Source organism: Teleopsis dalmanni, chromosome 1, assembly GCF_002237135.1.
Source record: "Teleopsis dalmanni isolate 2A chromosome 1, ASM223713v2, whole genome shotgun sequence".
NCBI classification, from domain to species: Eukaryota; Metazoa; Arthropoda; class Insecta; order Diptera; family Diopsidae; genus Teleopsis; species Teleopsis dalmanni.
This window is the reverse complement of record NC_051846.1, coordinates 90,099,389-90,109,224: the sequence shown is the minus strand read 5'-3', so window position 1 is coordinate 90,109,224 and position 9,836 is coordinate 90,099,389. Positions and strand designations below refer to the sequence as shown.

The 9,836-nt window shown below is 30.6% G+C and overlaps 1 protein-coding gene across 1 annotated transcript in view; it reads right to left on the bottom strand.

Moving 5' to 3' along the window:
* LOC119687069 (gram-negative bacteria-binding protein 1-like) overlaps positions 1-9,836 on the bottom strand; it is a 219,276-nt gene that overhangs the window by 66,739 nt on the left and 142,701 nt on the right. The gene's annotated exons all lie outside the window — the stretch shown is intronic.

Sequence of the window (9,836 nt, the reverse complement as noted above, 5' to 3'; positions counted from 1 at the left end):
TCAATTCCCTGATATTTGTTTAAATTAATAAATTAAGTACTTAAAAATCACACTACTTATAAATAAACAACAAACAATTTTTTTTATTTCAACCCAGTCCATTATTTTCAGTTTTTAGAAAAGGGTTTTCAAATCTGAATTGAGCCATCAAGACAAAACCTAAAACAGAGCAAGCACCAAGATACGTATATGTATAATCAACATAATGAAAAAACGGTAGTAAGATAAATGCAGATCTTTTATTTTTTTTAACTAGTAGCGTGAATAAAGGTTCACAAAGTCTAGAACTAAATCTGGAGAAGACCTCTTAAGATGTACTGGTGACAGAAATTCCACATGAAACAAGTTTCTTCTGTGAGTTCTTGAAGCTGGATAATCGCAAAGAATTTGCATAGTTGCTTCCTCATCTTCGAGGCATAATCTGTATTCCGAATTAGCAGATTATTGAAGTTTATGTATGTAATATTTCAGACCATAATGATCCATAAAAAAACCGTTAGCAACCTTGAATCAACTTTTCAAAATTTAAGAATGTTTTTTTAGGAGTATGGTTTGATCAGTGCTTTGCTTTGTCTGCGTCCAAGCAAATCTTCCCAGCACACCAAACGCAAATGATTCTTCCTCTCCATGATTATTTGTTTAATATAGCCCAGTTCAACCTACAAAAGTGTTGAGGACCTGCAACGACGTTTGATGGAATTCTGGCTAGGCCATCAGCTCGCTCTAAAGCAGATAATTTCAAGAATAAAATTTATTATTTTTACAAGAAATAATACTATAACAATGCTTCTCCAACAATGGCATTTCAATAATATTCACGAGTATATCTTCAAATTCAAAATGAAATAACCCAATCCGATAGATGGATTAACATTTTATCTTAAAATTCGTTCTAACATTGAAATCTTTAATTATAATTTAATTAATTTTTATTATTTATTTTACAGCTTTGTTAATTTTTTATTGTTTTAAATATCTTTGCACTATTGTCAGTCATAGTAGTTACTGGAATACACAGACTCCAGTTGCTGGAGTAGTAAATGTTGGTATAAATTGAATTTAAATAGTTTACCGCGTCTGGCAATTTCAGCTTAAGGGTGTCTGCTTCGTTGCGAATTTCTAAAGCCGTTGGATTGTTCTGACAATCCTTTTAAGATCTTATTACAGATAGTTACGTTAAAAATCAATACTTCTTTTGATTTTTTTAAAGTTAAGTGTGATGCTCGTATATAACAGCCCCTTTTAAGTGCATGAGAAATAATGGTATCTATAACTATGCTTTGACAGCTAAGAATGTCAAACTGTGTTGACATGTCTGTTTAGTGAAGTTTGACAATTCATAATAAATCGTTTAACGCTAGAACAGCTTCTCCAAATTTTGGAAAGTAACTTTGAAAAAAATAAATCTATTCGTGAAGTTCGTACAACACTTCGTTTATTTTACGGTCAACATAATCGACCTAGTGAGCTAGTAATACGTGCAGTTATTGACCGTTTAATCATCAAGCTGTTAACGAATCACTATTACATCCATTAAAATTGATTATTTAGTCTAGTTTACACGGCGGCGAAATCATCGGTCCTCATTTCTTTTGAATTGAGGAAGGAGCTGTAGTTACGGAGAATGGCGAGCGCTATCCAGCCATGATGACTGAATTTTTGTTTCCAAAAATTAATCAATTAAACATCCTACAAGTTCCAGCAAGACGGTGCAATTTGCGATAAAGCGCTATTAATAACCGATTTATTGCGATATCAATTTGATACCAACTTTGTTTTCAGAATTCGTCCTGTTAACTCGCCTCCATGTTCGTGCAATTTAACGCCTCTCAATTACTTTTTATGTTAACGGGCTATGTTAAGTCATTAGTTTATGTCGTTAAACTAACAACTCTTGAAGCATTGGAAGTCAACGCCTCCATTGTCGCCATATGGCCACATTTATTACAAAATATAGTCAAAAATTTGACTGATCGAATGGTCCATGTAACTGGTAGTCATGGCGGTAATATTTTTCAAAGTTCTCATTCAGCTAAAAATACTGCTGATACCAAATATAAATTCATTTTCGTTAGATATGTGCTAGATATTATAGTCAATCAATTTTATTTATTTATTTTTTTGTTTGAAATTCCAGAATTTACTTAAAATTCTTATTCAAGGTTTCAACCAGACTTAATGCTGTTTGTTTAGAACTCTGAAAGAAAAAATTTCTTCTGTACTCATATTTTCTCTTTATATGTACTCATACGCTTGTATTATTGCTATAGATAGGTTAAGTTATACCGGTGATCCCTAGTGGATCCACTTAGGCCTATTGGCCCATTGTGATGCCGTGTATAAATAATAAAAACCTCAGGGTTTAAAAAGCACGTAGAACCTTTTGCGAAGCATAAAATGCTATTTAAAGCCAGGTCCAGTAACTGGTCTAGGTCCTCAAGGAAGGGGGCTCCTAGAGTACTAAATCGCCGACGTGCATGAGCTAGACAAAAACACAAAAGATGAGATGCGCTCTCATCGTCCTCCCCACAGCTACGACAGATTTGGTTGAAAGGAAGGCCTAGTCTTCTAGCATGGTTCCCTACTTTACAGTGTCCTGTAGTCAACCCTACCAGAAGACCAATGTCCTTGCGGGACATCTCAATTAGAGTTTTCGATTTGCTTTTATCGGAAAGTGGCCAGATTGCATACAGATGTCTACATATCGTTGAGTCTTCCCATCTTTTGTTAAAAGTATTATTGCAGAAAGAACTCAATAACAATTTACATGATATTGCTATAGTTAGTCATTATGATTTTAAAATAAAATCCGCATAATAAATTTATAATCAAAGTAATAAATATATTATTTGTTTAAAAACCTGAAAAGCTTTGAATATTGTGTGCAGAAATTGCATTACTAAAGAAATAAATCGGTGTGGGTAGTAAAACTGTTTAAGAAACTAATTGAGCACGATCCGAAATATTTATTCCAATCTATCTTGCGAAGTTGTACTTCTAAAGTTTAATTTCTCTTCTATCCTTTTCCAATTTTAGAGCTAAACCAACATTTAAAAATACTGATGTGCTGGAGCAGTGTACACGCTAAAGTATTGCTTCCAATTCGACACAACCAAAACGAATCGAAACCAAATCAAAGTTTATTTTCCAAATCATAAAAGACGACTTGAAAAGTAATCAACACTGAGCAATTCAAAAAGTTTTCCTGTAAAAACAATTTAAAAATCAATCGAACTTCGCAGTTGATTTCAGTTTTGTTCAACTTTTGACTATTTTGCAGAACGTCCGCCGCACCATCCTCTTGTAGTAGAGCACACGCACTTTAAAATATCTTAGAGGATTTGGATTTTGTTTAAGCTTCCTTAAGGCCATCTAGTATTTTCAACTTATGCAAGGTAGCAATTTATTTTTATCATTAAATATTCAAGTAAATAAATAAATTTTTCCAAATGTTTGGAAGTTTTATAAAAATGTTCCTTATCAATATTATGACTTTTAATGTCAAAGAACAATAAAAAAAATTGTTGCAGTATTCTTTTAAATCAACTTATAAGAATATAACCATATCTTGTCCCTAAAATATAATATTATTTAATGAAAACCGGAATGATTTGCTTCCTTGGAGGAATTTTGCTCTCAACATAAAGTTTAGTGGAACATAGAAATCTTAGATAATAGTTGATACCAAACTAAACGAAACAAGCTTCTTGAGAAAATGAAATTCGGAATGGGTACAGATTACATCCACAAAAAAAAAACTCACGCATACAACTTGATGTGAAATTGATGGATATGATCTGGTGTAAGTGAACGTAAATAATTTTCATTAAAACCAAAACTTACGCACTTTATGTAATTGTGAAATAAATTCCTCTTATATTTTTTGGGACGCCGCCTGAATGTTAAATATCTTCGATTATAGTGTTTCGCACTTTGGAGATTTGTTAATATGCTGTGAAAGTTCATTAACAAATTCACTTGCTGCGAGATTATACCAAATATATTAGTTTCCAATAAATAAATTGTTACTTGTGTCATAAACTGACGTTAAATTGTACCTTATATTAAAAATATATGGTCTCGGCTCTCTATATAGTACGGCTTTAAGTCAGTTGGCTAATGAACGCTGACTCTAAGCTTCAAATTTGGCCGAACACGAGTTCGATTCCTGGTACTTGCAGTCTCAAAAAAGAAAAAATTATTTACGAATAATTAAATACAAGAATTATTTCTAAGACCAATGATAATGGGTATTTGGCAATACTTGAAACAGCTATATGGTCAGCCAAAAATTAAATTAATTAAAATAATATAAAAATAATTTTTTTTGTTGTAGTTCACTACTTTTCGAAACCCCTCTACCAAATTATTGTAAATATTCAAAATTTCGACCAATAGCAGTGTATACGCTATTATCGTTCTTGTTCCTTAATTTACAGGTATTCTTCTAAATATTTTGAATATTATTTAATAAAGAATATGTTAATTAATAAATTAATTAATATAAAATGCACAACCTGAAACACACATTTCAATCTATTTGAAAATCTTTCCTCCAATGGAAATACCATTGTTTGTTGTGAAAATAATACTTAATCAACATTCTCAATAATAATAAAAATTTTATTTCATACTCGGAACTTTGTTAATAAACTGCAGCAATTAATTAGTATTTTTGTGGAAGTCTGCATTAAATTCTACTTAAAATGTAAATTATGAAAATATGAACAAAAATGAATTATAATTGAACTTGAAAGTGAAACTTTTGCCGCTCAGCTTTGCCGTTCCCAAACTGCCAAAGCAATTAAAATTATTGCTACCAAAGCAAATTTCTTGGAGTGCAAAGCAAACAGCACAGAGCAAAGGCAACATCATTTGAGTTTGCTTTAATGGATGCAAAAGTTGTTACCAAAACTTTAGTTCATCCAATTCACAACTAAAATATGAACACTTAAGTGCCAGGGCACACAGCTTCCCTCAGCGAAAACGAAAAATGGCATATGCTTGAGGAAAATTTGTCAAAATATTTTAATTTTAATTGAATATTGACTTTTCGTTTGTAAATAGGCATTTTTAATCAAAAACAAGAAAAAACATAGCCACACTAAACTCTACGACGGCTCAGAGATCGAAGAAGTCAATAAGCAAATATTTATACAAATTAATTCAACACTAACTAGGAAGGGATATCTCTCACGTCTCACACATGAATATCTCTTTTCCAACTTCCATTAGCCTAATTTTCCCTAATACTCGTAAGATGAGAAACAATTAATTAAAAATAAAAGTTTCAACTGAAAATAGTCAAACATTTTAGTATCATTTAAACTAAATTCACAATGTCAAATCTCCTAAATAAAATTACAATTTCGTTGGGCCCTACGCTTCCACAGCAAACGGTTTTGCGCCGTTCCTACCTAGCCAAATCTCAACAACGAGGACAACACATCATTTTAAATTCAACAGATTCTTATCACTGCTCCACATTGAATTTGGGTCTGGTGCGGCTGCGACGGGCATGTGGGGAAATTGGTTGAATACAGAATGTTTGCCAATTTGAATATAAATTGAAATAGGATGTTGGGTATTCAAATGGATTTTAACTTCAGGGCAAACGATATCATTAGATTAACATCAGATTAAATTGATTGGTCGTGAATTGCGGTCGCCTACACTGCGGTAGCCTGTCATGGCTTGAAATCAGCAACAATTTTACTAAAATTGAGTTTTCTTGTTGTTGTGTTTTTCTTGTTTTGTAGAAACTTTAGTTGATGCTTACCTATATACATTTATGTGCTAAAGTTCTATTAAATTAGTAGTTTGCTTAATTTTATTCTAATTTTATAATCAATAATACCACAAGAACCACACCTTATATTGCTCTCTTGACTCAAAAAACAAAATAACTTTCCATTCGATGAATTCCTCAAATCTTTACAACTTTATTTAAGATAAGTTTCGTGTATGTTTATAAAATATAAGTAAGTATCTATAGCTTCATTCACTTTTACAAGTTTTTCATTAAAGTAAAATTAGACTTCAATCATTATTTTTTATTTTTAATGCAATGCTCGCTGAACTAGAATCTGCATATCCTATAGACCAGGGCTGTCCAAAGCACGTCCCCCGGGCTACATGCGGCCCGCTACATGTTTTTAATCTACCACAATTATACAAATTTTCATTTGATTTTTTCATTTTTAATAAATGAATTTAAATTAATAAAATTAAATTTAACAAAATAACCGTATTTTTATTTTTGTCTAAAACAACTATGAACTTATGTATTTGTTTCTGCGGCCATCCAATCTGTACAGTGATGGATGTAGTTCGAAATAAGCTTGTAAATCTATTATAATATTTTACTTTAATTAAGCTTTTACCATTTTAATTTCTTTACTATTTTTTTTACAATTTTCACTACATTTAATATTATATTTCATCTATTATATTGTTACTATAATTCGGTTTTTCTTAGACAAATTCATTTAACTCTTAGCATCATTGTTCATTTAGTATAATATTGGGCTACACCGATATGAGATTAAGTGACTTTCTAATTGCAATCGAATATATTTCTGCTTTTCCCAAAATTACTTTTCTAAAATAATAAAATCTAATTACTTTTAGTATTAGAAAAAACAACTTATTTCGATTTTCAGTTAGCTTGAAAAAATTGCAACGAATTATCAAAAAGATTGAATACATATGTAGAAATAGGTATATTACCTATGTTAAAGGAAATCAGTATCTAACTGATTAAGTCACAGTATCAACACATGTTTACATAGATAAAAAGTTTATATAGATAAACTAATACTCATCATCTGACATCCTTCAGACTTATTATCTAACGATAGTTCCTGAAGGAGCTATCGTCCGAACGAAAGCGGTTTTTACGGCGGTTGAAATTCCCCACTGACCAGATTTTCGAGCTTTGTACCCATTCTAAAAAATCATCTGACAACATGGTATATAACTGCTCAATACACTTGCACTTACAAAATGCGACATGTGACACTCGCAGTTATAATATAACTACAGAGTGTACTATAATTATATTTAAATGTAGGAATCGTTTTAAAAATATCCTGACAATATATATTCCAGTAAAACCGTTTCATCTAAATAAACCATTTAGTTTTTATTCTTAGAACGCACATAGATATTCCATGATTAGTTCGTTCTCTTACAATATCTACATTACATACAATATGTTGTATGTTGTTCAATATATTTCCTTCACAATGCAACATATGTCTTAACAAAACTTTTATACCACTTAATCACAATAGATAAAGGACATTAAAAGAAGTTTGGCTGAATCTTTATCTTAGTTTGAAATGATTTACATGGCGACATCGTTCAAGAGAATGTAATCTTAATAGTTAATATAATCGGATTATAGTGTAATTTTTTCAGAAAAAATTTTTATTCTAAGTTTAAATATTGCACTCATAAATTTTCGGACACTAGTCATTTTCAAGTATTCTGACCGTCATACAGAAGTAAAGTCAAGTGAGTATAAAATTGACGTTATTATGAATTGTTGAATAAATTCATGAAATACGTAGATCACGATCAAATAAACTACCAGATGTCTTTATTTAATTATTAAATGATTCTAAATTATACCAAAATCACATTACATGTCAATCCAAATACAAATTCAATCAAATAGAATCAAATCAAATAGAATAGTAGAAGTCAAGACCAACCGTCAGTTAAATAACCGCCAGTTAACCGTATTAACAATACCTGTCCGTAAAATAATATATATTTAGATGAATTTAAAATAAAAATAAAAAACAACAAAAAAATAAAATAAAAATAACAGTTGTTTTAAAAATATTACATTCCTTTTATTTTTTTATTTTTAACTTTTATTTATTAACTAAACAATATCACATAACAGAAAAATACTTTTATATTCTAGGATATTTCTTTTAGTAATATCCTTAGAAAATACAAATAATATTTTTTTCAGGTTCGCAATACCCTTTGAGTCATAATCATTTCTCCTCACAATGAAAATAGCATAGAATATATCTTCTGAACTCCATAAATATGAAATGTCATATCATCACATAAGCAACCTGATTCTAGTTTCATATATTTAAAATGAATTAATTTCCCGCATAATAATATTTAAGTATTAATGTCCATCAGTTTGCTTGCAACGTGAACAATAATTCAGTAAAACACAGATCTAAGGTAAATTATTGCTTAGTCTGATGAAGTGATGAACATTAATCCAGTCAAGGCGTAAAGAGGGGTTTTGAAGATACCCCTCAAGTGATCAAGTGCATTGGCTCAAATAGCTTCAACATATATACAAATGAATTAACAGAGCAATATTACTTACATTTGGAAACAAAATTATTGGAGAATATTTATTGAAGTCAAAACCTCATTTGAAGAACTTTCCTAAAAATATGGATATATGTATGTAGGTATATCACCCAATCGCAAATGTATATCCCAAGCGAAAATCGCAATTAATTGTCAAATTTTTTCTGTAAGATACTGTTATGGCTGCCATATGACAGAATTTCATACAAAAAGTTCTTAACACAATACTCTAACTTAGTAGGTTTAATCTACTGACAATTGCACTATTTGTTTAAGTTCTAACACCTAATGCATGCCTACGAAGCTAGTTGACTAGACGAAATTAAAAATGTGGCACAACAGAGAAATGATAGTAATATTAATTAAAGTTCATATTTAATCATATTTGTGTAAGTGAAAGTATATTTAATTTGAAAACTTGAACTAATAAAAAGAGAGATATATTTTTTATTCTTTATATTATTATTTACTCGCCGCAAATAATGTTACACCCAAATTAATTTATAGTTCCAGAAAATCTTCACGCTACCATTGGACCTCGGGCCGTCTTTAAAATAGTATATTATTTTTATACCATACGAGCATTTATATCAGTTTAGGTACGTACTTTCCAAATCTCATTTTGAAATTCGACTAGAGGTCAGTATGTTAAACAACCCAACTATATACAGCTCATTAGTTTATTTAACTGGACAAATTCTGTGTAGAACATCCATGTTGATGGATGGTCAGGTTCGTTTGTTGATTTTGCTTTTCATAAACCAAAAAATCAACATTAAACGATGAAGTTGTTTTTCGTTTTGTAAATACATTAACAATTTCGTATCGAAAATGTGGCAGCACGTATTCGTGGCAAAAATCCAATCTGAATTGTTGAAATTAAGTTGAACGTTTCCAACGTTTCCAATGTGGTGCACATCAGAGGTGCAGAAGGTGGAGGGCTAGAACATTGCAGCCTACAATTTCCTGCTAAACCCATTTGCATAGAACACGATTGCGTTTCGATCAACATTTATTCATTTACTTGCTTACACAAACTCGCATTCTACACTGCAATAGAATTTTACTACCAGCAACTTTGTAAATACATTTTATGTACTTGCACTTTAAAATCAACAACGAAGTGCCTGAGTTTTCCAAGTCAAAGTTCGTAAAACGTACAAAAACATTTCATGAATGAGATAAATTTATATACAAAATCAGAGGCCTACCTTTCTACATAACTACTCACATCAGTTATCAATTTTGAGCATGAATTCGCAAATTCATTATATTCCCAAACATGTTACTTCATATTTACTTAACCACAAACTCGTTTACACAACAATAATTATTGACAATTTGTGTAATTAATTATTTAATTAATTTATAATTAATAAAGGACTGGAACGCTCACATATTCAAATCTCCAAATTCAAAAACGCAAAAACTTCCCTTGAGTTTAAAGCTTTCAATTGGACTCTCAACTTTTTTAACACTCTAAA